This window comes from Ambystoma mexicanum, chromosome 8 (genome assembly GCF_040938575.1).
Source record: "Ambystoma mexicanum isolate Mex_15411 chromosome 8, UKY_AmexF1_1, whole genome shotgun sequence".
Lineage (NCBI taxonomy): Eukaryota > Metazoa > Chordata > Amphibia > Caudata > Ambystomatidae > Ambystoma > Ambystoma mexicanum.
In genome coordinates, this window is record NC_090929.1 from 43055234 (window position 1) to 43082392 (window position 27159).

A 27159-nucleotide genomic window follows, 5' to 3' on the forward strand; every position below is an offset into this window, starting at 1 on the left:
CCATGAACTGGCCTCTTGTACTACAGAAAGCTAGTTGCAGTGTGCAGTTAGGACATCTATTTCAACGACTATGAAGATCTTCGACTTCCCCATGCTGTATGGCAGGAGTGAACATACGAAGCTTTCTTCATCTGACGTCTTTCTTCCAACTTCTTTCATGTGTTGGTACCATATGTTGTTTCCCAAATGTGCTGTGCTCTCCAGATAATCATTCAGTTCATAATTATCTTCTTGGGTGCTTCTCTTGGTTCTCAAACTCTTCATGTAGTTTTCTATGTCTACGTCTCTAAATGTACCCACATAGCTTCTTCTGGCTGGTTTGTCTGCAGGAACATCCATCCAGGTTCCCTGTGTAGAAGAAAGTTCAACAAGTCTTTCTCTATCCATCTGTCTTTTTCTAGCAGCAGCTAATGACGGCCATAAAGCTTCTGCTTTAATCTCTATGTGTGACTTTTCTTTGGGACTTGTGCTTGGGTTTCTTGTCACTGGACCAGGTGCGTCTGCATGCATTATCAGTGTAGGGCCAACCTTTATTAACTCCTTACTTTGCCTGATCCGCCAACCCTATCTCCAGCGTTTAAAAGCATTTTCTGAAACAAGTGCTGTGTGTGATTGATTACTATAAACATCCATTTCAAGCTCAGGTATCTTCCCCTCTTTTCTTGGGACAGGAATAACTATGTAGGGTCTAGGCTGCCTTGCAGTTGCCACGCGCACCTTTTCCTTCCGCTCAGAAACATATACAGGAGTCTTGGCCCCATGTGCTCCTATATAAAATGCAGTTCTCACTGTCAGTGAAAGCAATACTGGTATGAATACAATGCATGTGTAGATTACACAAAGGTATGTCCCTTTGCAACATCTGCTTCTTGGATAATGTGTGCGTCTGTACTCATGGGGCAACACAATGGTACTATTGAAATTCCCCATCTCGATCATTTGATGCTAAGGAAGGAAAAACACATTTTAATGGCTCTGCATTTTAGATTGCTTTCTGGAAGCTGCTGTCTTCTTTCAGCATTCGTCCTCGATTAACTATCTGCTTTCTGGATACTAAGAAATGACTTTATCTTTCTCTCTGGAACCAGTTTTTTCACCAGTCGGGATGCAAATGTTCCTTTATCGTGAAGAAAAATGACCTCTGCAAGCCTCTACAAGCTCTGCTTCATATATCAGCTGCCAATCGATGCCTCAAATTTGCTTCAGTCCAGATGACATGTTGCTTCCCTGTCAGCATGCATAAAAAGTTTTGTCTTTCATTCACTTCCTCGATCTGTCCCACAGAGAAAAGTTTCTACACCGCTCTGTGATTTCTTTCAGAATAGATGCTCACCTGGATGATAAAACTTTCCAAAATTATGTTCAGATTTGCAGTGTTTCTTGGGTCTCTAAGGAATGTGTGCACATCAGTATGCCTCCCAACAAGACGTGGAAACTCTTGTATTAGCCGAAACGACACCACACTGACCAGTCTATGAGCTGCTTCATCTGATAGGGGCATCTGTGCCATTCTTACTGTACTCTGGCAACTTCAAGAATTGTTCTGCAATGACTGTGAGCAACCTTCGTATTATTTTTTCATTGTCAGGATCTCAAATGAAAGCTGGAATGCAGCAAGTTCTCCCCACCAGTGACGTATAAGAACGTAACACCAACTCAAAATTTGTAAGTATGTGACTGGAAAGGTCTTCAATGGGTAACACCATGAGTAGAACCAAACAAGAACTCTGTGTGGAAGGAATCGGGGTATTGTACCCTCTTCCAATTGCTGTATCCACGATCAGAATCTAGCATATTCTTATTCCTATCAAGGCTTTAAGTATGCCTCAGTCCAAAGACAATAAGCTACTGTGGCTTTAAGAATGCAGATCTTCCCTTAACCCTGCAACTAAGATGTACACAGTGTTCGAATGTGCCCTTTGACCCTTTTATTTATAGCTCAAAAGGGACTGTCCAAAATCGAGCCACAGTCCAACTAAAGGGTTCTTCACACTTTCCACTTGTCAGGTTATGCGTCCTTCTTTGTCATAGATCTCGTCTGCACGTGCTGTGGTTCTTCCCCGATGATTGTAGCTTCTTCGTGGAGGGGTGTAGGCAGAGGGGTTTCTCCAGAGTAGATCTTTATATCTCCCAAGAAGATCCAAGCACGCATACCATGCCATTTGACAGCAGATGGCGTTACGTCCTCAATGACAAAAGGAACGTTGAACCTGGGCTTGTCCCATTACGAACTAGGACTGCATCTCTGGGGTAAAGTTTGGGAATATGAAATTCCGGAGGTTGGGTTGTTGAAGCATCTCCTTCTGTGTTCTGTACTGCCCTCCACCCTCATCTCTGCAACTGTCCTAAAATTACAGAAAAACTGGAAGTCATACAGTTCAAATAGTTTTGCAATTCCAATCCTAAAACTTCTGAAGTCGGGTGAGCATCACTTCTAACTCCGGATGGAGTCATCAGGGGTGTTCACATTCGCCTTCCTGTCACAATTCCGTGACGCTTACGATGGTGGTCAGAACCTTGTTGGTTCCTCAATGCATATAATGCCAGTGGTAGGCAATGCAACCACCCTTTCTTCAGAGTAATCTTCAACTTGGCTATTCTTTCTTTTAACAGGCTGTTGAGCTTTTCACAGATGCAATTTCCTTGCGGATGATAAGCCGAAGAAAACATGTGCTTTATACCAAGCAACAAGCTGCTCTGCTCGAAAACTGTACTAACAAAGTGAGGTCCATTATCCGATCTCATTACCTTGCACACTCCCCATCTAGGAAACACTTCTCACACTAAATATAATATAATAATCTTTATTTGGTTTTAAACAAAACCTTTACAAAACACAATTTAAAATGAATAAGACAGTTAAAAGAAAGTAAAAACAACAGATACAAATTCTAAAAGAGGAAGACATACTTATTTCCATTATGAAACGAAATACAGTTCAATTCTATGACTATGAAATTTCCCTACAATATTTTACATCCTTCATGTCAAACCACACTCCAGTTTAAAAAATCTTACAATTGCTAACTGCAGGGAGACTTTCTTATCAAATAACATATGTTTCCACACTTGTCTTGGGATTACATTTGTTACATCTGATACAAAGTTTGAAAAATTGAGTATTCTCTTTTCTAGCAAATTTGGACAATCCAATAACAAGTGTCTTAGTGTTTCTTTCACCTCTTGTGCATTGCAGTACCTACACAAATTCAATGAATCTGCCCCTTTAGTTCTTGCGGAGACAATTTCCCCAGTGAGTAAAACATTAAATCTAAATCTCATATAGATGTATTGGTAACCTCTATTAGGGAAGATGTACAAATATGGTTCCATATTTCCCAGATATTTGTAATAGGATATCATATGTGCATACAATCTATATGAGGAAAGTTTGCTAATAGTTGCTGCCCAATCTGCGTTTTGCAGAAGTTGTTTCACTTTTCTTGGATTGGTTATTAACGTTGATATTTGGGCTCCAACGCTACTTAATGAAGTTAGGGACAGATTCATTAGTTTGGTCAGAAGAACAGACTTAGGGCTCCCTTCTTTCAACTTACCAGACAATTCGTAGTACAGATTATTTTGAGTTTGTATTATGAGGTGTCGGAAAAGCGATAGACATTTCCATTGTACTATGCTCTTAAAAGACTGTAGTCCCAATTCATACCGGATTGCATGTATAGGGACACAGTTGGGCAGGCAGACCATCATTTTCCTTAATATAGTCGCCTCAAGTCTGTTTATGTCTAGTCTGCCCATTATAAATGGGATTTCACTGCCATACAGAATTTTAGGGGTTGCTTTAAGCTTATAGAATCTCAGACAAGGATTGAGAGAAAAGTTTGCACATTTTAGGTCTACCACCCGCAGTTGTGTGGCACATGCTTTGGCCTTAGTTAAGAAGTGTGTAAAAATAGATAGATTGTTTCCCTTTGCGTTCACAAAAAAACCCAAATAAATCATTGCACTTCTGATAGGTAACTTATGCAATCCCATACTCCAGTTTTTCAAGAGTGGTCTACTTTTTCCTGATAAGCACAAGATTAGCGATTTTAATGGATTCACTACCAAAGCATTGTTTTTCATATATTTTCCAAAAGCTGTTAGTAAGCGCTGTAGTCCTACTGGGGACCTGTCGAATACCAGGAAGTCGTCCGCATACGAGCACCAGCACATTTTCTTGCCTTCTAACATTGGTTGTATAAAGGCTGCAGGACACAACGCCTGACCTATATCAGAAGTATATAGATTGTACAGGGTCGGGGCAAAGATGCACCGTTGACGGAGGCCATTAGATGTCTTAATCGGTGTTGAAAGATGGCCTTCGTTGTTTAGCCTGATCTGTATAGTTGACCCTTCATGAAGGTGAATCAAGATGGCTAATAGCTCGCGGGGTAGCTGCATCCGTGACAGCTTCTTCCATAGTATTGTTCTACTAACCATGTCAAACGCAAGAGATAAATCCATGCTTGCCAAATAAACCGGACTCGCCCCTTTTTGCCATCCCAATTCTTGCAGTAGTGAGATTGTCAATCCGCCCGCCAGTGTTCCAATTCCCTTTCTAAAGCCAAATTGTGCGAAGGAATAAATCCTTTCTTTTGTAGCCCAAGCTTCTATTATTTGTAAAAGAAGACTTGCATACATTTTTGAGTCTGAATCAAGGAGGGCAATTGGCCGGTAATTGGATGGCATGGATCTATCTCCCTTTTTGTAGACAGGAATTATGTAGCTCATATTCCATGATGATGGAATACGTCTAGTACGGCTAATATCTTCAAAGAGAAGGAAGAGAGATTTTGACCAGCTGTCTAAGTTCCCTTTAAATAGGATATTTTATAGCCCATTAGGTCCTGCAGCGCGAGATGAACTAGATCTTATAATCCTCTCTCTTATCATACTAATGGAAAAATTGCCAGGCAATTGTGTGGCCCTAGAGTTGCATATCAAGGAGCCTACGTCCTGTATGCCTCCATATACGTTCTCGTAATGATTTTTCCATGTAAGCTCATTAATGGGATTAAGGTTGTAGGTTCGGACAGGTTTAGAGGATTTGTTTATGAGTTGCCAGAAATGTTTGCTGGAATTATTTTTCAGTGAATTCAACATTTCCTCATTATCTTCTTGCAGTAACTTATGTTTGTGGGATTTGGTCCAATTCTTATAAACTTGCTTAATACCTTTAATCCCCCTTCTTTTGATATCATCCTCTATATTTAGTAGATGAGCTTGTCTTAAAGTGCGGCACAGCGCAATTTTTGCTAAATAAACTGTAGAATCATATTTATGTAGACGATGTTTGATTATATGGTTTCTCGTCTTTTTTGTAGAATTTTCAATTAGTGTTTTTATATATGGGCCAAAATGGTAATGTGTAAACCTATCTTTTTTTACCTCATAAGTGCAATCGGTGTGTTCTTTACAGAATAAGTTATTACATTTCGAAACATTTCCAGGGTGCCAGCAAATCCTGTTATTCCCGTTATTTATGAGCAGGTCCTGGAGCCTCTCCAGGGGTTTAGGGTTTCTTGTTAAGATGCAGAGGTTCAATTCAAGCATCTTATGGTCGCTATTAAGAGAGGGAGTTAGTCTAAAACCTTCAATCAGATTAAAAATATCATTGTAAACATATATGTAGTCTATGGGTGATGACTTGGCCCCTGATGTCCATGTTGTATAAGGGACATCTGAGAACGAGATTACATGTACCGATTTCAGGCCCCAAGTTTTGAATAATGTTGACCAACCTAATCGATCCCCTTTTTTGTACGTGGAGCTTTTCAAAGGAGGATCACGTATTTCCCCTTGATCCTCCGCTATGTTCAGAAGTATTGGATTCATCGTGGCTACTAATTCATTTGTCTCCATTAATAGATTAGTATTCAAGTCCCCCATTATTAGAATTTGGAGGCCCGGATAGATGCAAAGATATTTCTCCATTATTTCTTCCATTTTGGAGGTTGTTTCGTAAAGATTTGTTCCTGGTGACAAATATATATTCCAGATTAGTAAATGGTTAACATTTTCAAGCCTTAGGATCGCACCCAATCCTACTGGGAAAATTGTAAAAGTTTCAACAAATCCAGCTTTATTGCCAATAAAAGTCCCCCCTTGGGGCGGCCTAATCTTCCTTGGGATGCTAGAAGGTGATGACATTCAAAACCGTCTATCTGAACAGGAGAGGTCATCCATGTTTCTTGTATGCATAGAATATTTTCTGTTCTCAAGTGTTTACATAATTCCACACAGGACGACAGGTGAGTATTCCCTCTTGAATTCCAGGAAATAATTGAGACATGGTTACTTACTGCTAATGCTACTGTTTTAGATTTTGTAATCGGACAATAGAGTCTCTCAGGCTCGAGGCTAGCAATCTCCAGCTTGAGTCGTGCTCCTGGAGGATCTCTGACTCTTTTTTTTTTTTTTTTTTTTGCTCCTTTTCACCCATGCCTCCCGGTCTTGGTACTTGAGTGAAGTTAGGAATTTCAGATTGCAGAGTTCCTTCTCCAAAATTTAGAATATCAAATCCTCTCTTATTGAATTCGTTCAGTTCTAAAAGGACGTTCCGATAGACCAATTTAGAGTAAAATATAATTCTTACATGGTCATAACAATAGGGATGTATAAAATCCATCCTTTTGATGTCTGCAGAGGTCAGATTAGCTAAATTAGGAATGTCATTGAGAAGCTGCAGAGTTCTATTTCTGTTCATAGGAGGCTGAAAGCCACAATCAAAGAGAGGGAAAATTAGTAGACTTGGAGAATCTAAAAAACATGGAGTTCTCCAAGGTATGTGTTTAAATTCTGTGTCCATGTAATGTTTGGGTACCCTTCCTTCCGCAGCCTCCCTTTGCCTTCTAGGTGACCTGGCTGGGATGCCGAACGTCGGCTCTGTATGTGTAGGGAATGATTCCATCGGTGTGGGTGTCGTAGATTCCATCTCCATAGCGGCGGGGGACCTTTCCCTAATCTCTTGCTGATTTTTAGGCTGTAATGAATTGGCGCTACCAGCCAAGGCCTGTGCTTCCTGTGGGGTTTTGGCTTTCAATGCTTCTTCAATTGCCGTACTTATTAGCAATTTTACCTCCATTTCAGTCAAAGAAGGAGTGGAGGGGGAATTAATAATTGATTTCTTCATCACGCAGGGGCTCGCTGACTCTTTCTCTTTGTTTGAGTTTATTGCTCCAGTTTCTTTACTCCTCTTTTGGGTGTGAGGAGCCAATGGGCCCAAGTTAGTTTGAGGTCCCAATGTCAGTGTCTTAGCCACACCAGGGCAAGAGTTCAAGGCCAAAGGCTCGTGAGAATGTCTCACCTTTAATGCTGCTTCTACTGCAGCATTAATTAAGGATTTTACCTCCGTTCCGCTTAAGGAGGATATCTCATAGGGGCTATTTACAAGCTCATTCTGCATTGACAAACCCTCTGCACAGTTTTCTTGGTTGGGAGGGACAGGTGTTGCGGAATCGCTTGGTTCTAGAATTTGAACCACCTGTGGTGTTATATTTGTTAGAAACTCATTTGCCAGCGGGTTCAAAGGGGTGGTAATGTGATCAAGCTTTTGAGTTTTCGGTTTTGTAAAGAGTTCATATGTCTCTTTTGAGACTTTTGTGGCCTTAATTTTAGTTCTTTCGGCTGCCACCATCTTACTGGGGCCCATGTTTAGTGTGGACGTCTGACTCTTGTGTGACATTGCATCAGTCAGAGTATTCTTCGCGTGGCTATACTCTCCCTCCTGTTGGTTGTTTGGAATTTCCTCTCTATCAACTATTTCAGCCTCTTGCTCAGAAACCTCGGCGAGTTCTTCTGTTACTAGATTTTTCCAGGAGTTTTTAGCCATTTTACTTCTTTTGTTAAAGAAGGACGCATGTCCCTTCTTCCTGTTAATTTTGTTGTTCTGATAGTTTTTATTTTTGTTTTTATTGACTGGATTTTTTGGTCCGCTCCCCTCTTCTTTCTCTGCAAGATTTTTATTTGTGAGTATAGATGGTACATCAGTAGCTTTCAAAGCATCTGAATTCATTAGGTGTGCGGGCACATTTTTTAAGGCAGAATTATCAGGCTCAACCCTACTGGGGAGTAAGCCGGTAGCCATCAATTTGGTAATGATTTTTGTGGGCAGAAGTTCCAATGCTTCAATAAAGCTGTGAGTCTGAGCAATCTGTCTACCCGTTAATATACGGATTTCCATAAATCCAGTAGAATGAACTTTAAGTTCTTGCAGTATGTCCCGAAGGAGCGCACCCGTATCTGATGTATGGCCTAGGTGTAGTTCATTAAAAGGATTTGAGGATTCATGTATCTCTTAGATCTGCGTCAGCTGAAAAAAAATCTGGAGGGGTATCTAGAAAAGAGGATTCTGGAACTATCACAACCTCCTCCCTGGTCTCATCATCTATCGGGGGAGGATCTGTTGTTACGTCTTCTCGGGCCTGTGTGAGGCCATTTGTGAACAAGATAGACGAGTGGGTGATTGCTTCGGAGTCCAAAAGCGTTAAATCGCTCGGCTCCGGAGGGGACAGTGGTAATGGCATATTCATAGCCATTCTTAATGTATTTTTTACAGGCGTGAATATTAATGGGGCTGATAGGATATCATCATACAGCCTAGTTCCCTGTACAGTAGAGCTCCTAGTGGAGGGGCCAGGTGCAGCCCCTCTAGAGTAAACATACTCGATACTATTTCTGCGCCTAGACATTAATGAGAATGTAAAAATCCAAAAATATGAATGTTTTTAGGATTTATATATCGAGGCAGAAGAATTAAATTTGGAGTATGCCGGGATAAGCGTCTCCAAGACTCGGACTAATACATATATGGAGGACCGATCCGTCTTTCAGTTCTTACCAAATACGGAGGGATAGTTGGAAATAGTTACTACCCCCGGACCTGTCCGAAGACTCACAATCTGAAAGTCTTAGACACCTAAATTTTAAACAATAGAAAGAGAACAATATTGCATCCTATGTAGGTGTTTACAGAGCCAGCACAATACACTTGATCGATGCAGCCTTTCTGCTACATTAATTATCAGTGCACATCCGTGCACCCGACGCCCTCCCGTGCAGCCGAGCGGCTTCCCTTGTCAACCACTTCAAAACCTGGCGTCCCTCCACCCTCACAAGCTGATAAATGTCAAAGGACTTACGATTAGTCAGGACATATAATTAGGAGCTGAGGTCGGTGAATAATAGTAGAGAAGTCTGGAGACCCGATCAATCCACTGGATTAATATCCTCTGAATAACATGGAAACGTGTCTTACCGACAGCAGCGCACCCCGCACCGCGCACCGTAAACAGTAAACAGTGCTTGCTGTGCTTGAACGGTGCGCGCGCAGGTGCACTGGTGCCGGTATATTTATGCTCCTCCCAATGAAGCGAGCACGCCAGGGGGGGGCGGAGTCCCCACGTACAGATCGCCCTTAAAGAGATTAATGAAAAGAGAGGGTGTATCAGGTTGCTGCTAAACAATGAAGATGGCACAGCACAACGTGCACAACGTGCACAACTCTTATCAAATGCACAACGTGCACAACAGTCACCTTCGTTTGTTTCTAGCGTCCAGGCAATGAGGTGCAACCTGAATTAGACGTCCTTTGCTCGCAAACACAGCTCGGCAACACGATCCAAGAGAAATGCTTCCAGGACACGGCAGCCCCCGCGAAAGGTTCTGCCACAGTAAACAGTGCTTGCTGTGCTTGAACGGTGCGCGCGCGGGTGCGCTGGTGCCGGTATATTTATGCTACTCCCAACGAAGCGAGCACGCCAGGGGGGGCGGAGTCCCCACATACAGATCGCCCTTCGTTTGTTTCTAGCATCCAGGCAATGAGGTGCAACCCGAATAGACGTCCTCTGCTCGCAAATCACAGCTCGGCAACACGATCCAAGAGAAATGCTTCCAGGATACGGCAGCCCCCGTGAAAGGTTCTGCCACAGTAAACACTAAATATTTGGCTGCACAGGTAGAGTCTGGGTGTGTGCATGGACCTACCTCTGTCCATCTGGAGAAGGGACACACTACAACAAGCAAATATCTATATCCATTGCATACTTGTATCATGTCGACATAGTCGATATGCAAGTACTGAAAAGGGCCATTTGGGTCTTGGGATGACTCCCCTCACTATGCACATCCGTGAATTGTTGCCAAACAATACAATTTACCATTAAAAAATGCAACATGCTCCATTAGGTTCGGCACAAACCAATCATCAGCAATAGTTACAGCAAGATTCTCCCTATTTGTATTTGTTTTATTTGTAACGCGCACCTTCAGGCCCAGAAGCATCCGGGTGCAACTTTAGACATGGTTACATATGCATACATATATTCAGCTTATAAGACAGTGCAAGTATACAAGGCATACAGTAATATACAAATATACAACGTGGAGGTTAGGGCAGGTGTATTCCTGGGACAGGCTCCCAGGAGCATAAGAGGTACGGGTTTCAGGGCTGGTTGAAGAGCCAGGATTTCGTTTTGGATTTGAAGGCACTAAAACATTCTTCAGATCTGATGGTAAGGGGGAGGGCATTCCAGAGTTTGGAAGCTAAAACAGGGAAGCTAGATCCACCCTCTTTTTGTAGTTTGAACCTGGGGATGGTTACACAGTGGGTCTGGGCAGTTCTTTGAGGGCGGGTAGGCGCGTGGCGGGATAGCCGGCTGCAGAGGTACAGGGGGCTTGGTTGGCTAGGCATTTGTGGATAAGACCTAAGGCTTTCAACGAAATTCTCTGTTGGACCGGTAGCCAATGTAGGTTGGATCTAGATTCCGAGATATGGTGGTTTCGCGGGATGTTTAAGGCCGCTCTGATGGCGTTATTCTGGGCGATCTGCAGTTTATGTTCTCTTGGCTGGTTACTAGGTAGAGGGCGCTCCCGTAGTCGATTTTAGCCATGATGAGAGTTCTGGCCAATGTGACCGTATTTGGGGTTGTCAGAAATGGCCTGCAAGCTGCAATGAGTTTGCAGGTGTATGCTAAAGCCGATCTGACTGCATTGGTTTGTCGGGATAGGGATAGGGTGGCGTCAAGGTAGACGCCTAAAGTTTTGGTGTCTTTCGAGACTTGGATGGTGTTGCCATCAATGATAAATGATAGGTAGGACGGCTCAAGTTTACTAAGACGTTGCGTAGTGCCCAAGATGAGGAGCTCAGTCTTGTCATCGTTGAGGCATAATTGGTGTTGTGCCATCCAGGCTTGGATGACCAGGTAGACCTCGTTCAGGGCCTTGGTGTCAGCAAAATAGTCTCCAGTGATAGGAATGAGTATCTGGGTGTCGTCAGCGTAATTCATATAGGAGACACCCAGATAGTCAAGTACATCAAAGAGTGGTTTTGTAAAGACATTATAGAGTGTTGGCGACACACAAGAGCCCTGGGGGACGCCGCAGAGAATGGGAGAAAGATCTGCAGCTGCAGATTGAGAAAAGACCCGCATAGATCTATTACTCAAGAATGATTTGAACCAGGCCGTAGCAGATGGCGAGAAGTGGGCGGCGGAATGAAGATGCTTGCATAAGATTTGATGATTGACTAAATCGAAGGCCGCAGAGAGATCGAGTAGAAGTAGCAAGGCAAGTTTGCCATTGTCCTTTAGAACTTCAATTTGAGTTTTTAAGTCAAGTAAAGCTGTCTCTGTTCCGTGTTTGGGGCGGAAACCGGATTGTCTAAGACCTAGAAGATTATTGGCTTCCAGGTACTCTTGGATTTGCAAGTAAGCTGCACGGTCTAAGATTTTTAGCAGGAACGGTACAGTCATAATTGGTCGGTAATTGGTAGGTATGCTAGGGTCGAGGGAAGGTTTTTTGAGCAGGGGGATCACCCATGCATCTTTAAGGTTGTCCGGGACAATTCCTGTTTTAAATGAAGCGTTGATAAAGGATGTGATAAATGGGGCCAGGTCGTGTGCAGATTCCTTGATAATTGGGGCCGGGCAGGGATCACCCTGGCAGTTGGAAAGTTTGATCCTCAGGATGATGTTTTCCACCTCCGTGGTGGTGAGCGGTGAGAAGGCAAACCGTTTGAGGTTGGGCAAGTCAGGTGAAAGGGCTTCAACTGGGGTAGGAGGATGATTATCCAATTTTAGGCTGTCTTGTTTAGCAGTGATTTTAGATTGAAGCTTGGTGATTTTATTCAGTAACGCTGCCTGAATGTTAGCGCACCATTTGCTGTCTTTAATGCAGGTGTCGGGGGGGGGGTAACGGGAGTTTCAAGCTCTTTTAGGATCTTGAAGAGTTCCTTAGCGTTGGAGTCAGCTTGCACGATACGATTATTAAGGGACTCTTTTTTCGCCTCTATAATGGCTGCTTTGTAGGTGAGCGATGCCAGGAAGAAGTCATCTTTGTGCGTGTCGGAGGGGTCGCTTTTCCAACGGTTCTCGGCACAGCGTTTAGTTTTGCGGAGTACTCTTAACTGTGGAGTAAACCAAGAGTTCAGATGTGCACGTGGTTTGGCCTTCCTCAGTTTGATGGGGGCCATAGAGTCTATGGCTGTGAGCATGCTGCGGTTATAGATGTCAGCTAAGGTGGTAGGGTCATTGCAAGTGTCAGTGGCCGTTTTTAGCGTAGGGAGTAGCAAAGGGAGATGCGCTGGGTAGTGCAGCTTTTCCAGCACCACCCTTAATCAGGCTATAGGCATCACTGGTTTACCACTGCTGTCTTGTCACCACAATGCTTCAGAGGGTTTTAAAGAACACCCACTTCACTTACATAGATTTTTTTCCTCTTGCGGTGCCTCCCCTTGGAGCTCCATTATCTGTGTTTTAGGTATATGATTATATCCTTCAACCACAATCATCGTCACATTCATACTCTGATTCACATCAATGGTCTCAATATTCATCATCCCTGTATCTGTATGTGCTATGCGCTTGGCTTCAGCGTCTGCTGCTTGATTTCCGCGCAAGATAAAATCTGTCCCTTTCGTGTGAGCTGCGCATTTAACGATTGCTTTGCCCACTGGTAGTTGTAGTGCCTTAATAAGCCTGCCAAATAAGGCTACGTGCTGCACTGGCTTGCCGTCCGCTCGGAGGTTGCCCCTCCTTTTCCAGCACGCTAATCCAGTGTGTACCGTCGACGCCACATATGCAGAGTCGCTGTACACTGTTACTTCCTGGTCTGCGGGATTCTCGATCGTGAGTATCAACGCCAATAATTCTGCAGCTTGTGTGGAACAATGAGATTGCAATCGAGGACTCACAAGCACTCAAAATTCTCCATTTGCCAGATGTTTCACCACAGCGGCAACTGTGTATCTTTGTCTATCATTTTGATCGATTCTCGAAGATCCGTCAATGAAAACAATCTCTCCCCCTGCTAGTGCATTCTCGTTTACTCTAGGGAGCTCATCGCAGAACTCTTCGTAGTTTGCGCAATCGTGCATGAACTCTCCTGTGGGCTCAGCTATAAACATGGCAGGGTTCACTATTTTACATTGAACTATTTTAATCGCTGGATTTGATATGACTACATCATAGGCAGAAGCCCTTTGAGAAGTCAACGTGCCTTTCGTTTTTTTTCCAAAATGGCAAATAGTGCGTGTTCAACAAATAACGTCATAGAACATCCCATCACTTTGCTTGTAGCCTTTTCTATGGCGAACGTGGCGGCTGCCAAACTTGGTTTGCATGGAAAGTGAACTCTCATTACTGGGTCTAAGATTACACTGTAATATGCAAGGGGCTTCTACCCCAATGTGGTTCTCTGTGTGAGTACTGCTGTCATAAAAGTACCATCTGTTAGCGAGAATAAAAATAATTCCTCTGCATAATTAGGGATCCCTAGAACTGGGGCTTTGCATATTGCTTTTTATCAATTAATCAAACCCTTCTTCCATTACCTCAGGCCACACAATTTTTTTTCGCGTTGCCTGTGCTTTCTTCAAGGCCTGTAAGAGAGGCCTTGTATATGATCTGTGGTCAAAAACCGATGCTCTGACATAATTGCATAGTCCTAGAAAACTCTGCATCTGTTTTATCATGTGTGGCTTAGCAGTTTTTAAAATGGCATCAGCTCTTTCAGGGGTCACCTTCTTTCCTTCATGTGAAATTAATTGGCCTATGTACAACACTTCTTGTTGACAATATTGTAACTTTTCTTTGTCAACCTTATATCCTTTGTGAGCAAGTATAATCATCAGCTGAACAGAATCGTGTCTGCACTCTTTCTCTGTGGTGCTGCAAACTAAAATGTCATCTACGTATTGCAGCACAACGCTTTGTAAAGCAATATTGCTCAAGTCCATCTGGAGGATTCTGTTAAAAATTGATAGAGACTCACAGTACCCCTGGGGCAACCTTGTGCTTTATATTCGCACTTGTCTAAAAGCATACAATGTCAAATCTTGTGAGTCTTTGTGCAATGGGATTGAGGAAAATGCATTTTTCAAGTGAATCACCGTGAAATATCGTGCATCAACAGGTATATTACATAAAATTGTAGATGGTTTTGCGGCTAAAGGGAACTCGGCCTCTACAATTTGGTTTATTCGCCTCAAATCTTGCATTAGTCTCCAAGATCCCCTCTTAGATTTTTTGATTGGATAAACTGACGTATTACATGGTGACTCTGACGTCACTAAGAAACTTTGCTCCATAATGGCGGAAATCGTCTTGAAAATGCCTTCATCTGCCTCTCGAGACATATGATATTGTTGTGCTCGGGGGGAAAATTGCTCCCGGTTTCAATTTAATCTTCACCTTCCCAACCCCTTTCCGTAAGCCTACGTCATAGGGGCCAGTGCTCCATAATGAAACCGGCACTTTCGCCATATCTTCATCAAAATATTCAGGACGTTTTTGCGCTAGCATCATTCTCTGCGGAACTTCTCCCTTGATTGCCTTTACCCAATAAGTAATGCACATTTCAAATATCACAAAATTGTCAGATAGGTCATCTCCAAACAATTCCTCATCAGTGACATCTGTCACTCTGCAGCCTTGTTCGAAGGCAATTATTGTGCTCCATCGTCTACCCTTATCAGTTGCATCAAGTAAAGCCATATTTCCTCGGACTATAGCTGCTTCTATGTCTAAGGGAAAAATGTGCCCCCTCCTCTTCATCCATGGGTATCTGAGGCCTAAATCAAAATTCATCTGGTATCCTCATGGTTCTACCAACTAGACCTAGTAGCCATGTTAACAAAATGCGTATCCCATGATGGAACACCTCGGGTTCATGCGGTATTGCCCTAGGAGCTATATGCCCTGTGAATGCCATGATCATTTTGCACACGTTTAAATAATTCCTTTACCGGTGTTGAACATATTATGCCTTCGTCTGTAAACGAAATGGTCATATTCAATTTTGCCATCAAATCCCGTCCTAATATGTTGACAGGTGTTTGCCTCGAATAAAGCAGTGGCACCTTCATATTGCATTCTCCTATGGAGACTGGTCATTCTTTTGTGAAAGGAACTCGACTTGTTGCTCCTGTAAAGCCCTGAGTATTCTTTGCTTTTCCAGACATTAAAAATGTGCCCTCACGTATACACTAGCGCGTTGCACCTGTGTCCACTAAGAACAAAAAAGCTTTGCTGCCTATATATACGTCTATCCTCGGTTCCTCATGGGGATTCAGCGTTATAGATAGGACTGAACACATCAGGTCTTCCAGAGAGCTGTCCTATTGCGGGTACACTCTCACTCCATCACTCGTGAATGGATTTCCTCCATCAACAGTGACACCTCCTATTCTACGAATTATTGGCGGTTCTGTATTTGTGTTCTGCTGAAGTTGCATAGGAGATTGCTGCGATTGTCCTTGCGGTTGGTTACCTGTCATTTGCTGTGATTGCAAGCCTTGCTGCACTCTCAGCGTTTGCTGCTACACTGTTTGATTTTGCGCAAATCCATTTCTGCTCTGCTGCGAATATGCAGGTGGATTTGGCACTCCCTGTCCCGAAAACTGATCGTTCCGCACCATCCCTTGGCTTCTACACATACGAGCCATGTGCCCTGTCATTCCGTATGTCCAACATATAGGCGGTGGTCTCCCCATCTGCCCATATTGCATATTCTGATCACTGTTTTGCATATTCTGAAAACCTCCCTGATTATTCTGCCAATTCCCTTGATTACCTTGCCAACCTCTTCCTCAATATTCCCTTCCTCGTGGAGCATATCCACTATTTGTCTGATCAAACTATCTTTGGTTATTTACTTGTGGCATGTTCACTGCCTGCTACGAATTTGATCCGCATACGGTAGTTGACATTGCCCCTCCAATGGCGTACTTAGACAGTTTTTTATTAACCAATTTTGCTTCTTCACCATTTCGCGTATCGTCTTTTTTGCGATTCTTTTCCTGCAGTAATGTGCAATGGTCAACTGCATTTCCGACCAAGGTTCGGCTTCTATACCCACTAATTTCTTGAGCTCCTTCTGTACTTGCTCTGGCAGCCCTTGGCATAATATATGATAAAATACAGGCATAGATTTCCCCCAAGCCTCACGAGTCTCAAGCGTCCAGGCGTCTTGGAAATGTTTATTGTAAACTAACGGATCATCTCCTTCCTTCATCTTTTTTTTCATTATAGCTCCTATATCGGACCTACCCTCAGGAAGCCTGTCTTTCCCTCATCTTTTATAACATCTTTACAGTGCCCTTTCTTGACTTCCTGGACAGTAATAACATAGAGTTTACAAATTACGCAGGTGATACTCAGCGTATTATACCTATTGCTGGTGTCGTTTTGGATGATGAAATTAACATCAACAGGATTTACCTGCTCATCCACCATTGGATGTGCTCCAACGGATTGGCTCTTAGCACAAGCAAGACAGAATTTATGCTTGTGGGTACTGATCCTAAGCTTCGAAAACTTGAAGACCAATACTCCAAACTGGTTATTGATGAATGTGTTATAGTGGTCAAGATAAAAGTCAAGACTTTGGGCATCTTGACAGTAATCTTAACATGAAAGCACTGGTTGGTAGCTTTGTGGCCTCGTCCTCCTATTATATTAAATTGTTTTTGCATGCCCGCCCTTTCCTCACACAAACCAGTAGGGAAATGCAAACAAGAGCTCTGATAAGCTCCAGGATAGACTATTGTAGTAGCCTGTTGACCGGTCTCCCAAATTGCGAACGGAATAGACTGCAGGTGGTGCAGAACAACGCTGTTAGGGTTGTTCTGGACAAGAAAAAGTCAGACCATATCTCTATGGCTAGAAGGGAACTTCATTGGCTCCCTATTAAAGAACAAATTCTCTTTCAGCTCCTATCTATCTCTTTCAATTGTCTGAAAAACTCTGGCCCCACCTACCTCAATGAGGAACTAAGGCTTAAGGTGAGTAAACATAATCTCAGATCCAATAATCAATCCCAGCTCATTATCCCGGCATGTAGACTACCGCAGACTAAGGCCTGTGCCTTTTTTCTCTGCAGCCCCGTGGCTTGGAACAATCTTCCCTTGAAACTGAGAGTGGAAAACTCCAGTCGTGTTTTCAGAAAGGAACTGAAGACACACCTGTTTAATTAATCTCCTGATGGCTCCCCGACTGCTTGTCCACTTTTTCTCCTCTCCTCTGCTTGCCTGTTTAACCTGTGCATGCTACATGTTTGTCAGCGCCCTTAAGCCTTAGGGGTAGCAGTCTTTTGCGCTATACAAATGTCTAAATAAATAAATGCGGATATAGTACTTGTAGCGCTTTCCAATTTGCTGCTTTGCAATTATTAAATGGCGCTCCATCATGCGCGGTGTTGACTGTAGTCACACCAGGGTAACCTGCCTGTGTACATACATCATCATTGCTCTCACCAAGTATGGCGATTGGAAGACCTTTAATATCCCCTATAGCTAATGTATTCCCTCCCGTCATTTTTTCTAACTCGTATCCATTTTCCAGCGCCAGAAGTTAAACTCGGGAGTTTGCAATTTAAATTATCTCTGCCCATTTGGGGCCACGGTATGTAGTGCGGCCTGGCCCCTCTCTTTTCTAACAAGGGGAATTGTGACACCTCAAACTCATTCTCATCTCTCATCATTTGTCAAATCTACTGAAGGGGTAATATTCCCACATCGCGTCTACCTGGCAGTGATCTTAACCTGCTTACATAAGGCAGGGACTCCCCCCTCTGACCGTGGGGTTGCCCCTTATGTCGGTCTGACTGTGTCAGTGGCTCTGGTGCCTTAGACATAGGTATTTCTAAATCTGACCATCTTACTCCCTTATCCGTAGGTGAATATCCCTCTGGATCACATACATCACTTCTTTCTTCCCTCTGGAAGGTTTCCCTTTCTTCGTCTGATACTTCTTGTACCCAACTCGTGTGACTTCTCTCATCATCATCTCTATTTAATGTTAGTCTGTCCAAAGACAGCTCCTTGTGTCTCGCACTACAGGAGGCTTCCTCCGAGTGCTTTCAAGACGATAATTATTTCCCTTCCCTTGTGATTCTTTCTGGGCTTGCATTTCGTGGTATACTTTGTCGATCGTTACCCCAATACTCTGCAAGTCAAACTCGTCTTCTAGATTTACTCTAGACGTACCTAGTAATGAGTAGTAATGACTCGGATTCAGGAAAAAATTCCTATATGTCTTCCCATGCTACCTGTGGATTGGGATTTCTTACTTCTCTTTCCAAATACTCAAGATCGCGGGCTCTCTGCCTTCTTTTACGTTCCATGTCGTCATCGAATCTTCTGCGTTTTCTCTCTTACTCTGTCATACCGCCGAGTTCCTGGCGTCTATGGAGCCGCTGGCGACGCGGAACCTAGCTTCGTTCGCTTCGGCCACGCCCCCTATTTCCTGGTTCCCTTGTTCTGATTCCGATTGGCTAGACGCTCCGCGGCCCGGTGTTTTAACCGGCCACTTCCGGGTCACGGACGCGTTGCAACGCTTCCGGTTTCGTCCGTAGGCTGAGTTGCTTGCTACCTGTGGCTTTCGTGCTGCGCTCTCGCTTGCTGCTGGTCGGGTCCTCGTACCCTGTCTGAACCTTTCTGTTATTCTTTCCGCTGTACCTGTCTGCCTTTCCCTTTCTCTTTTGGTTCGCAGTATTCTCCCTTGCCCTCCTTCCATCTTGCTTCCCCTCCCACCTTCCCATCTTCACTTACCGCTTTTTCCTTTTCCGGTCTGTTACTCTCTCCGCTCTTCCTTCCCCTACCTTCAGTATTGCTTCTGTGACCTCCCGTGTACCAGACTCCGGCCTGTTCCCCTGGACTGCCTTTGCTTGCTGCATTAGTACTTCCTCTCTTAGCCTGTGTACCAGTTCCTCGGACCTCTTAATGAACTGCCTGTGTTTCTGAGTCTTCACTCCACGTGTTGTCTCCAGCCACTGCTACCAGATCTTACCTTATAAGTACTCCTGGTTCCACGTCTACAAGACACCCAACGATACTACAGGGGTTTTTTGTGCCTAAGGCTTTTTCCCCTCTTGGTCGATCCCGGGGGTGGGCCCCCTGTTCTCCCTTCTTGGGGAGCACGGTGGCTTCCTTCCGGGGTCGTCCCTATCTTCATAAAAAAAAGGTGTCTACTCGAAGAAAAGAAAAGAAGGGTTCTTGGAAGGAAGAAGAAGGTGAGGAGTCGGGGGAGGGGGAGATTTCAGAAGCTACACTTTCGGACGAAGATATCACCGATCCCGGTGACAGTTTGCAACGCCAAAAAGAGATGGCCACCCCACAGCAGGTACAAGAACTCGTAGCCGCTGTACAAAGTCTAAGTCTAGAGATGCAGAACCTTAAGACTGCTAACGCCACCCTTCAACAGCGTATGACGGACAGAGAAAGACCTTTAGCCGATTTACCTCCACTTCCCCTAGTATCAGGGAAGTTTGATGGATCCCCAAAGAAGGTTAAAGAATTTCTGGACGCATGTAATCTTCATTTTACCTTTCGCCCTCAGACCTTCGCCTCAGATCACGCCAAGGTGGGGTTTATGATCACCCACATGATCGGAAATGCCCTGGCTTGGGCTACCCCTCTAGTAAACCAGTCAGACCCGGTTTTACAGGACTACGATGCCTTTAAGGCCCTGATTCAACAAACCTTTCTGCGAACAGAGAGTACATACTTGGCCTCGGAGGACCTCCTTGACATCCGTCAAGGGAATTCTGATTTACTGACCACTTTCAAACAGGTGGCTGCAGAGGCAGGTTGGCAGGAACAGGCTCAGTATGCCATATTTCGGCGAGGTTTAAGGGAGGAATTGAAGGACGAACTTGCCCGAATAGAAAGACCGGTGTCTTTCGCCGAACTTCTGACAGCTGCCCTCCGAATTGACTTCAGGATGACGGAAAGACGTCAAGAAAAGAGGAAGAACAGGCTAAGCGTACCCCCTCCCATGGAGACTCCTTCACCAGCGTCTATACCCTTCCAACGGACAACTAAAGAAGAACCCATGCAGATTGGAACCACCAGAGCCCCACTGACACCGGAAGAAAGGAAACGGCGCAGGGAGGGTTCCTTGTGCATGTACTGTGGATCTTCATTACATTTATTAAGAGATTGTCCGGAAGTACCACCCAGAAGATCGGGAAACGCTCGCCCTCGGTAAGCATTGGGACGCATTACCGAGGGGCTGCTTTTAGTCCCTACGCACCACTTTCTGTATCCTCTACAGAAACATCTGAGGACTCCCGGTTGATGGTGCTCACGGTTTCTCTCAGAGTAGGCCCCAAAGAAGTAACCGCTTTAGCACTACTCGACTGTGGAGCAGCAGGAAACTTCATGGATACCCATTGGGCAGAACGACATGGAGTCAAGAGGATAGCCAAAAACGAAGATCAAAAGGTGGAAGGAGTTGATGGCGAACCTTTGAGCTCGGGTTTGATCACTCATACCACTAAAGCACTTACTTTATCCATCCAACAACACACCGAAAGTATCACATTCGATATTATCAGAGCTGCTCACTTCCCTCTTATCCTGGGTATCTGTTGGTTACGCAGACACAACCCCTGTATAGACTGGTCTAGAAACCTACTTAGCTTTCAGTCCTCACTATGCAAATCGGAATGTTTGCCAGAACCAAGATTCGAGACCGTCAAGACCACTAATAGCTGCGAAGTCAAAACGGTGCACTGTCTTCCCCACTACCTGAAGGAGTTCAATGAAGTGGCAACTGAAAAGATACCCGTAGAGCTCCCTCCTCACCGGCCTGAAGACTGTTGCATCGATCTCACCCCAGGTGCATTGGTACCCTTCGGTAGGATGTTTCCACTATCATTAGAAGAAAAACAATACCTCCGAAAGTACCTGGACAGCAACATGGAGAACGGGCTAATTAGGCCTTCCAAGTCCCCTGCAGGGGCATCACTGTTCTTCATCTCAAAAAAAGATTCTAAGGAGTTGAGGCCGTGTATAGACTATCGCGGCCTAAACAAGGTTACCATAAAGGACCGGTATCCTATGCCATTGATAACCGATATCCTACAAGCTGTACAGGGTGCTACCATCTTTACCAAACTCGACCTGAGGAATGCGTATCACTTACTCCGGGTGCAGAAAGGAGATGAATGGAAGACAGCATTCCGGACTCCTTTCGGACTTTTTGAATACCAGGTAATGCCGTTCGGATTGGTAAATGCCCCGTCGGTATTCCAACGATTTATGGACAGACTATTCTCAGATCTCCTGTGCCAAACCACATTGGTTTATTTAGATGACATACTGATATACTCTCGTACACCTGAAGACCATGTGGAACATGTTAGGGAAGTATTCAGAAGACTACAGAGAAACCAGTTGTCGGTTAAACTCACCAAATGTGTGTTTTCAGCCTCCTCCATTCCTTATTTAGGATACATTCTGTCAGACCACGGAATCTCCATGGATCCAAATAAGGTGTCTTCCATCCTTGAATGGCCCTCACCCACCTCAGTCAAAGAGATACAAAAATTCCTGGGGTTAGCAAACTTCTACCGGAGATTCATCCCAAATTTCTCTCAAAAGATATTACCCATCACCTCGCTCTTAAAGAAATCTGCAACTCCATTTAAATGGACAACGGAGGCAGAAGACAGCTTTGGTACTCTTAAAGAAGCCTTCCATTTTACAACAACCAAACCAACATCTACCCTTCATTCTAGAGACGGACGCTTCTTCAGCCGCAATAGGGGCTGTGCTTCTTCAAGAAATCCAGGGTACAGAACATCCGGTGGCTTATTTCTCGAAGACCCTAAACTCCAGCCAAAGGAACTACTCGGTTATTGAGCGAGAACTTCTAGCCATGAAAGCGGCCTGTGTAGGATGGCGTCATCTACTTCAAGGAGGAAGGTTCCCGTTCACCATAAGGACTGATCATAAGAACTTACAGGTTCTCAAACAGTTCGAGTGTTACAATACTCGACAGGCCCGATGGGCTCACTTCTTCGCCCAATTCGAATTCAGCATAACTTACATCCCGGGAAAAAATAATGTTGTAGCCGACTCTCTTTCCCGCCGGTGTGATTACGTGTCAGAGTCAGAGACGAATCTTGAACGGATGTTTCCCCAGTCCAGGACTATCGGAATAATTTCTAAATTCCTTCAACAGGTACAGGAGGATTCTGGAGGTCGTTTTGAAATTGAAAAACACTCTAAAGATCTGGCCTATGAAATCAGGAACGGTCTTTACCTAGTAGGAGGAAAACTTTATCTACCCACTCCGGCTTTTCGTAAAACCGCACTTGTCTGGTGTCATGACTCTAAACTAGGAGGACACAGGGGTGTGGCTGGTACTCATGACTATCTTCAAAGACATTTCTATTGGCCTACAATGAGAAAGGATGTAGAGCAGTACGTTCAGTCATGCATCATCTGTCTGAGGAGTAAATCATCCCGAAAAAGACCAATTGGTCTACTGGAACCTAATGCTGTACCCAAGGGTCCCTGGAGCACAATTTCAACTGATTTCATAGTGGATTTACCTCCGTCTGAAGGATGCACCTGTGTCATGGTAGTAGTGGATTCATTTACCAAATTGGCTCACTTCTCCCCATTACCTGGCGTCCCTACGGCAGCCAAGATGGCGGAAGTGTTTCTCCAAGACATATTCCGGTTACACGGTCTACCTAACAAGATTATTTCAGACCGGGGTAGTCAGTACACCTCCCAGTTCTGGAAGGCCCTGTGTAGCAGACTAGGTATTGAAAGAGCTCTCACCTCTGGATTCCATCCACAATCCAATGGGCAAACTGAACGCTTGAACGGAACCCTGGAGCAGTACTTAAGATGCTTTATCAACAACCAACAAGACAACTGGTGCACACTACTCCCTCTAGCTGAATTCTCTTATAATAACTCCACACATGCAGCTCTGGGGTTCAGCCCTTTTTTTGGTACTTATGGTTTTCACCCTCGCTCCATTCTTCCTGTCTCGGGCCTTTCTACTAACGTACCTTCAGTAGATTCTTCACTCTCCTTCCTTAGAGAGACACACAAGAAGGTAGAAGAAGGCCTTAAGTCAGCCCAAGCCCGATATTGCATTCAAGCCAATAAACATCGTAGACCTGTACCAGGATGGGATGTGGGTACCCAAGTTATGCTCTCCACTAGATATTTACCTCGTTGGGTACATCCCTCCAAGTTATCTCCAAAATATCTAGGGCCATATGAGATCATACAGAAAATCAATCCTGTGGCTTTTCGCCTAAGACTACCCAATAACCTAAAAAGGGTACACCCTGTTTTCCATGCTTCCCAACTTAAGTCATTTCATGCTGATACATGGGCACGACAGGTTAGACAGACTCCTATTCCCCAGGGTTCCACTCGAGCTGAATATGAGGTCGCCCAACTCTGTGACTCCAGGTATCATAAGGGCAGGCTGGAATATTTGGTTAAGTGGAAGGGCTACCCTTCTTCGGAAAACTCTTGGGAACCCATCACACACATTAATGCTCCTGTCCTACTTCGCAAATACCATTTTTTCCATCCAGGGAAACCCGGAGGAGGAGCGTATAGGAGGGGGCATACTGTCATACCGCCGAGTTCCTGGCGTCTATGGAGCCGCTGGCGACGCGGAACCTAGCTTCGTTCGCTTCGGCCACGCCCCCTATTTCCTGGTTCCCTTGTTCTGATTCCGATTGGCTAGACGCTCCGCGGCCCGGTGTTTTAACCGGCCACTTCCGGGTCACGGACGCGTTGCAACGCTTCCGGTTTTGTCCGTAGGCTGAGTTGCTTGCTACCTGTGGCTTTCGTGCTGCGCTCTCGCTTGCTGCTGGTCGGGTCCTCGTACCCTGTCTGAACCTTTCTGTTATTCTTTCCGCTGTACCTGTCTGCCTTTCCCTTTCTCTTTTGGTTCGCAGTATTCTCCCTTGCCCTCCTTCCATCTTGCTTCCCCTCCCACCTTCCCATCTTCACTTACCGCTTTTTCCTTTTCCGGTCTGTTACTCTCTCCGCTCTTCCTTCCCCTACCTTCAGTATTGCTTCTGTGACCTCCCGTGTACCAGACTCCGGCCTGTTCCCCTGGACTGCCTTTGCTTGCTGCATTAGTACTTCCTCTCTTAGCCTGTGTACCAGTTCCTCGGACCTCTTAATGAACTGCCTGTGTTTCTGAGTCTTCACTCCACGTGTTGTCTCCAGCCACTGTTACCAGATCTTACCTTATAAGTACTCCTGGTTCCACGTCTACAAGACACCCAACGATACTACAGGGGTTTTTTGTGCCTAAGGCTTTTTCCCCTCTTGGTCGATCCCGGGGGTGGGCCCCCTGTTCTCCCTTCTTGGGGAGCACGGTGGCTTCCTTCCGGGGTCGTCCCTATCTTCATAAAAAAAAGGTGTCTACTCGAAGAAAAGAAAAGAAGGGTTCTTGGAAGGAAGAAGAAGGTGAGGAGTCGGGGGAGGGGGAGATTTCAGAAGCTACACTTTCGGACGAAGATATCACCGATCCCGGTGACATACTCTGTCTTCCTCTTTCCTTTTCATATCCCTTTGTTCATATGCCTTTCGTATCTCCTCATCCCTTTGCCTCTGTATTCTTTTCTCTCTTATCCTTTCCTGTTCATCATCTTCTATTCTTTTTCTACCTAGTTTTTCCTGTTCATCGGCTGTTGTTTGTCTATTGTCACGTTTTCTCTGCTCTTCTGCTCTCTCCTGTTTATTAACTTGCTCATCTTGATATAACTGTTCTCGTCTTTGTCTATATTTCCTTTTCTCTCCCTCATCTTTCAATCGTTCCTCCCTTTCTTTGCCTTTTCTGTCTTGTTCGTCTTGATCCCCCCTTTGTCTTACATGCTCGATGCCTTTAACGTCGAGTTTTAAGTAAAATCTGACCTCCCATCCATTTGTTCTGTTAGAGCGCTATCTCATCAGTTTTATCCTTATCTCCTTTCCATCTCTTTATTTCTCTCCTTATATATAGAGATGTACTTGCTCGAGCACTTCTCTCCTTGTCGCGTCTCTCCTTGAATCTTTCTCTGTATCTTTCTCTGGGCCTTCGTCACGACTTTGCGTAGGTGACTCATATGACGGATTGCTTTATCCCGTCGCTGCTTTGAGTTCCCTTAATGGGTCATTCTTAGTTTCGTCTTTTATTTCAGACGGGGCGGGCGGAGCAGAAGGCTCTTCACGCCCCTCTTTGCATATGTTAAGTATCCAATCTAAAGGAGGCTCCTCCTCCTTTTCTTGTTCATACATTTTCCAAAGCTCTAAACTCGCTAGGCGCTTTTCTAAGTTTTTTCCTGTCTACGCTGCATGCAAATATGTCGTCATATGCTGCAAAACTGTCTTCGATAATGATCCGCCTTGTGGCCATGGCATAAACATTTTATCTGCGGTTCCTTTAACCCACTCTGCACTGTATTGTTTAAGTTTAAGCGCATGCTTCGCTAGCTGTTTGCAAAGATGCACCAATGGAGTAACTTCTTCCATTTTTAACCTTCACTTTTCTCTTTGCTACCCCTCACTTATGCTTGGATTACAATTTCCAAATTACGTCTCAATCAAAATACACTTATGAGCGAGCTCCAATCCCGTCAAAGCACAATTTTTTACTTTAATCTTGCTAAAAAAACATCCATCCAAGTTTAATTTTAAAACAATCAATTTTCTTGTCTCAACTTCACGCTTCTCTATTACATAAAACATTTTCTTTCAACTCTGACGTCATCACACCTTTCAATCATATAAAACAAGCAGACAAACTTGACCGACCACATGTACTGTTCACGATCTTCTTCTTAAGACTCGTCTTGCCCTCTAAGATTGCTCCGATTGGAACTTAAACCTATCTCTTTCTAGATCGTCTTTAATCGATCCCGTCTCCTACGTCATCCACTTATGGGACTCTAGATAAGGGTTTCTGCTAGCACTCTTTAAAGTCTAGGAACAGGGCGCATTCTCTTATCGTGGCCTCACTCACGACTATTCTTCTTTATATATTGCTCGGCCACACTCAAGTCAATATCTCGTTTCCCATATACATATGTTTTACACTCTTACTTTTGCGTAAAATTTTATCCCACCTCCCTCCGTTACTCTCCATTATTCACTATATATGCATCCCTGTGCCACACTCTTTGGTCTATTTACTCACTGTGCGCATATTTTTCTTCTTCGGACACTTGGGATCACTGCCTTCGTTACTGCCTCTTCGAGACGCTTTTCGATCGGCTTCACGTAAAAATATTGGGCTTTTGTACCCAAAATTGGTCATCACTGACGTTTTGACCTGCGTCATTACCAACGTCATTCTACGTGGCAAACTACAAAAACCTAACGGGAGGTGGGATTGGTTGTAAGTGAATAACTAAGCATAGGTTCCATATCTGTATAGGTTAACAGAAAGAGGTAATTGGATAGTTAACATCAGGTGGGGTAACTAAGCCCTCCCTTCAAAATGGCCACTATGAACGTCACTAAATGTATGAGGTCCCATTAGCTATACAAGCTTTATGACCCCCAACTACATGGTCCCCTACAATTGGTTGGCTTCTAACCCCCTGTGATGCTGGAAATGCGCCGGAGGGACAGGGCCTCCGTATCCTTGTCCTTTACTGCTTTTTATCGTGTGTTCTGTCGTGTTTTCCACGCAGGAGTTCCTGTGAGACTCCTGGCGGTGCAGCTCTCTCGTTTTGGTTTGGTGAACAGACCCACGGGATACCCTTATGGCACCCATGGGTGGGGGGTACAACCCTGTGCCCCTAGGGTATGTTTTTGGGCCCCTGTGTGTGACCCACAGAGCAGGGTACGGGCTGGTGGCAGCCCTGTGCTGAAATGACTGGAGCCCTGAGCGTCATCCATTTTGG

At 44.5% G+C, this 27159-nt stretch overlaps 1 protein-coding gene across 6 annotated transcripts in view; it reads left to right on the plus strand.

Moving 5' to 3' along the window:
• USP20 (ubiquitin specific peptidase 20) overlaps nucleotides 1-27159 on the plus strand; it is a 587649-nt gene that overhangs the window by 22058 nt on the left and 538432 nt on the right. Inside the window, exon 1 of one of the 6 annotated variants that reach the window (XM_069609239.1) lies at nucleotides 1644-1665. The exons of the other annotated variants lie outside the window; for them this stretch is intronic. The gene's annotated coding sequence lies outside the window, so the exon portion shown is untranslated. Of the gene's footprint in view, nucleotides 1-1643; nucleotides 1666-27159 lie in introns of those variants that run through there. 6 annotated transcript variants of the gene reach the window in all.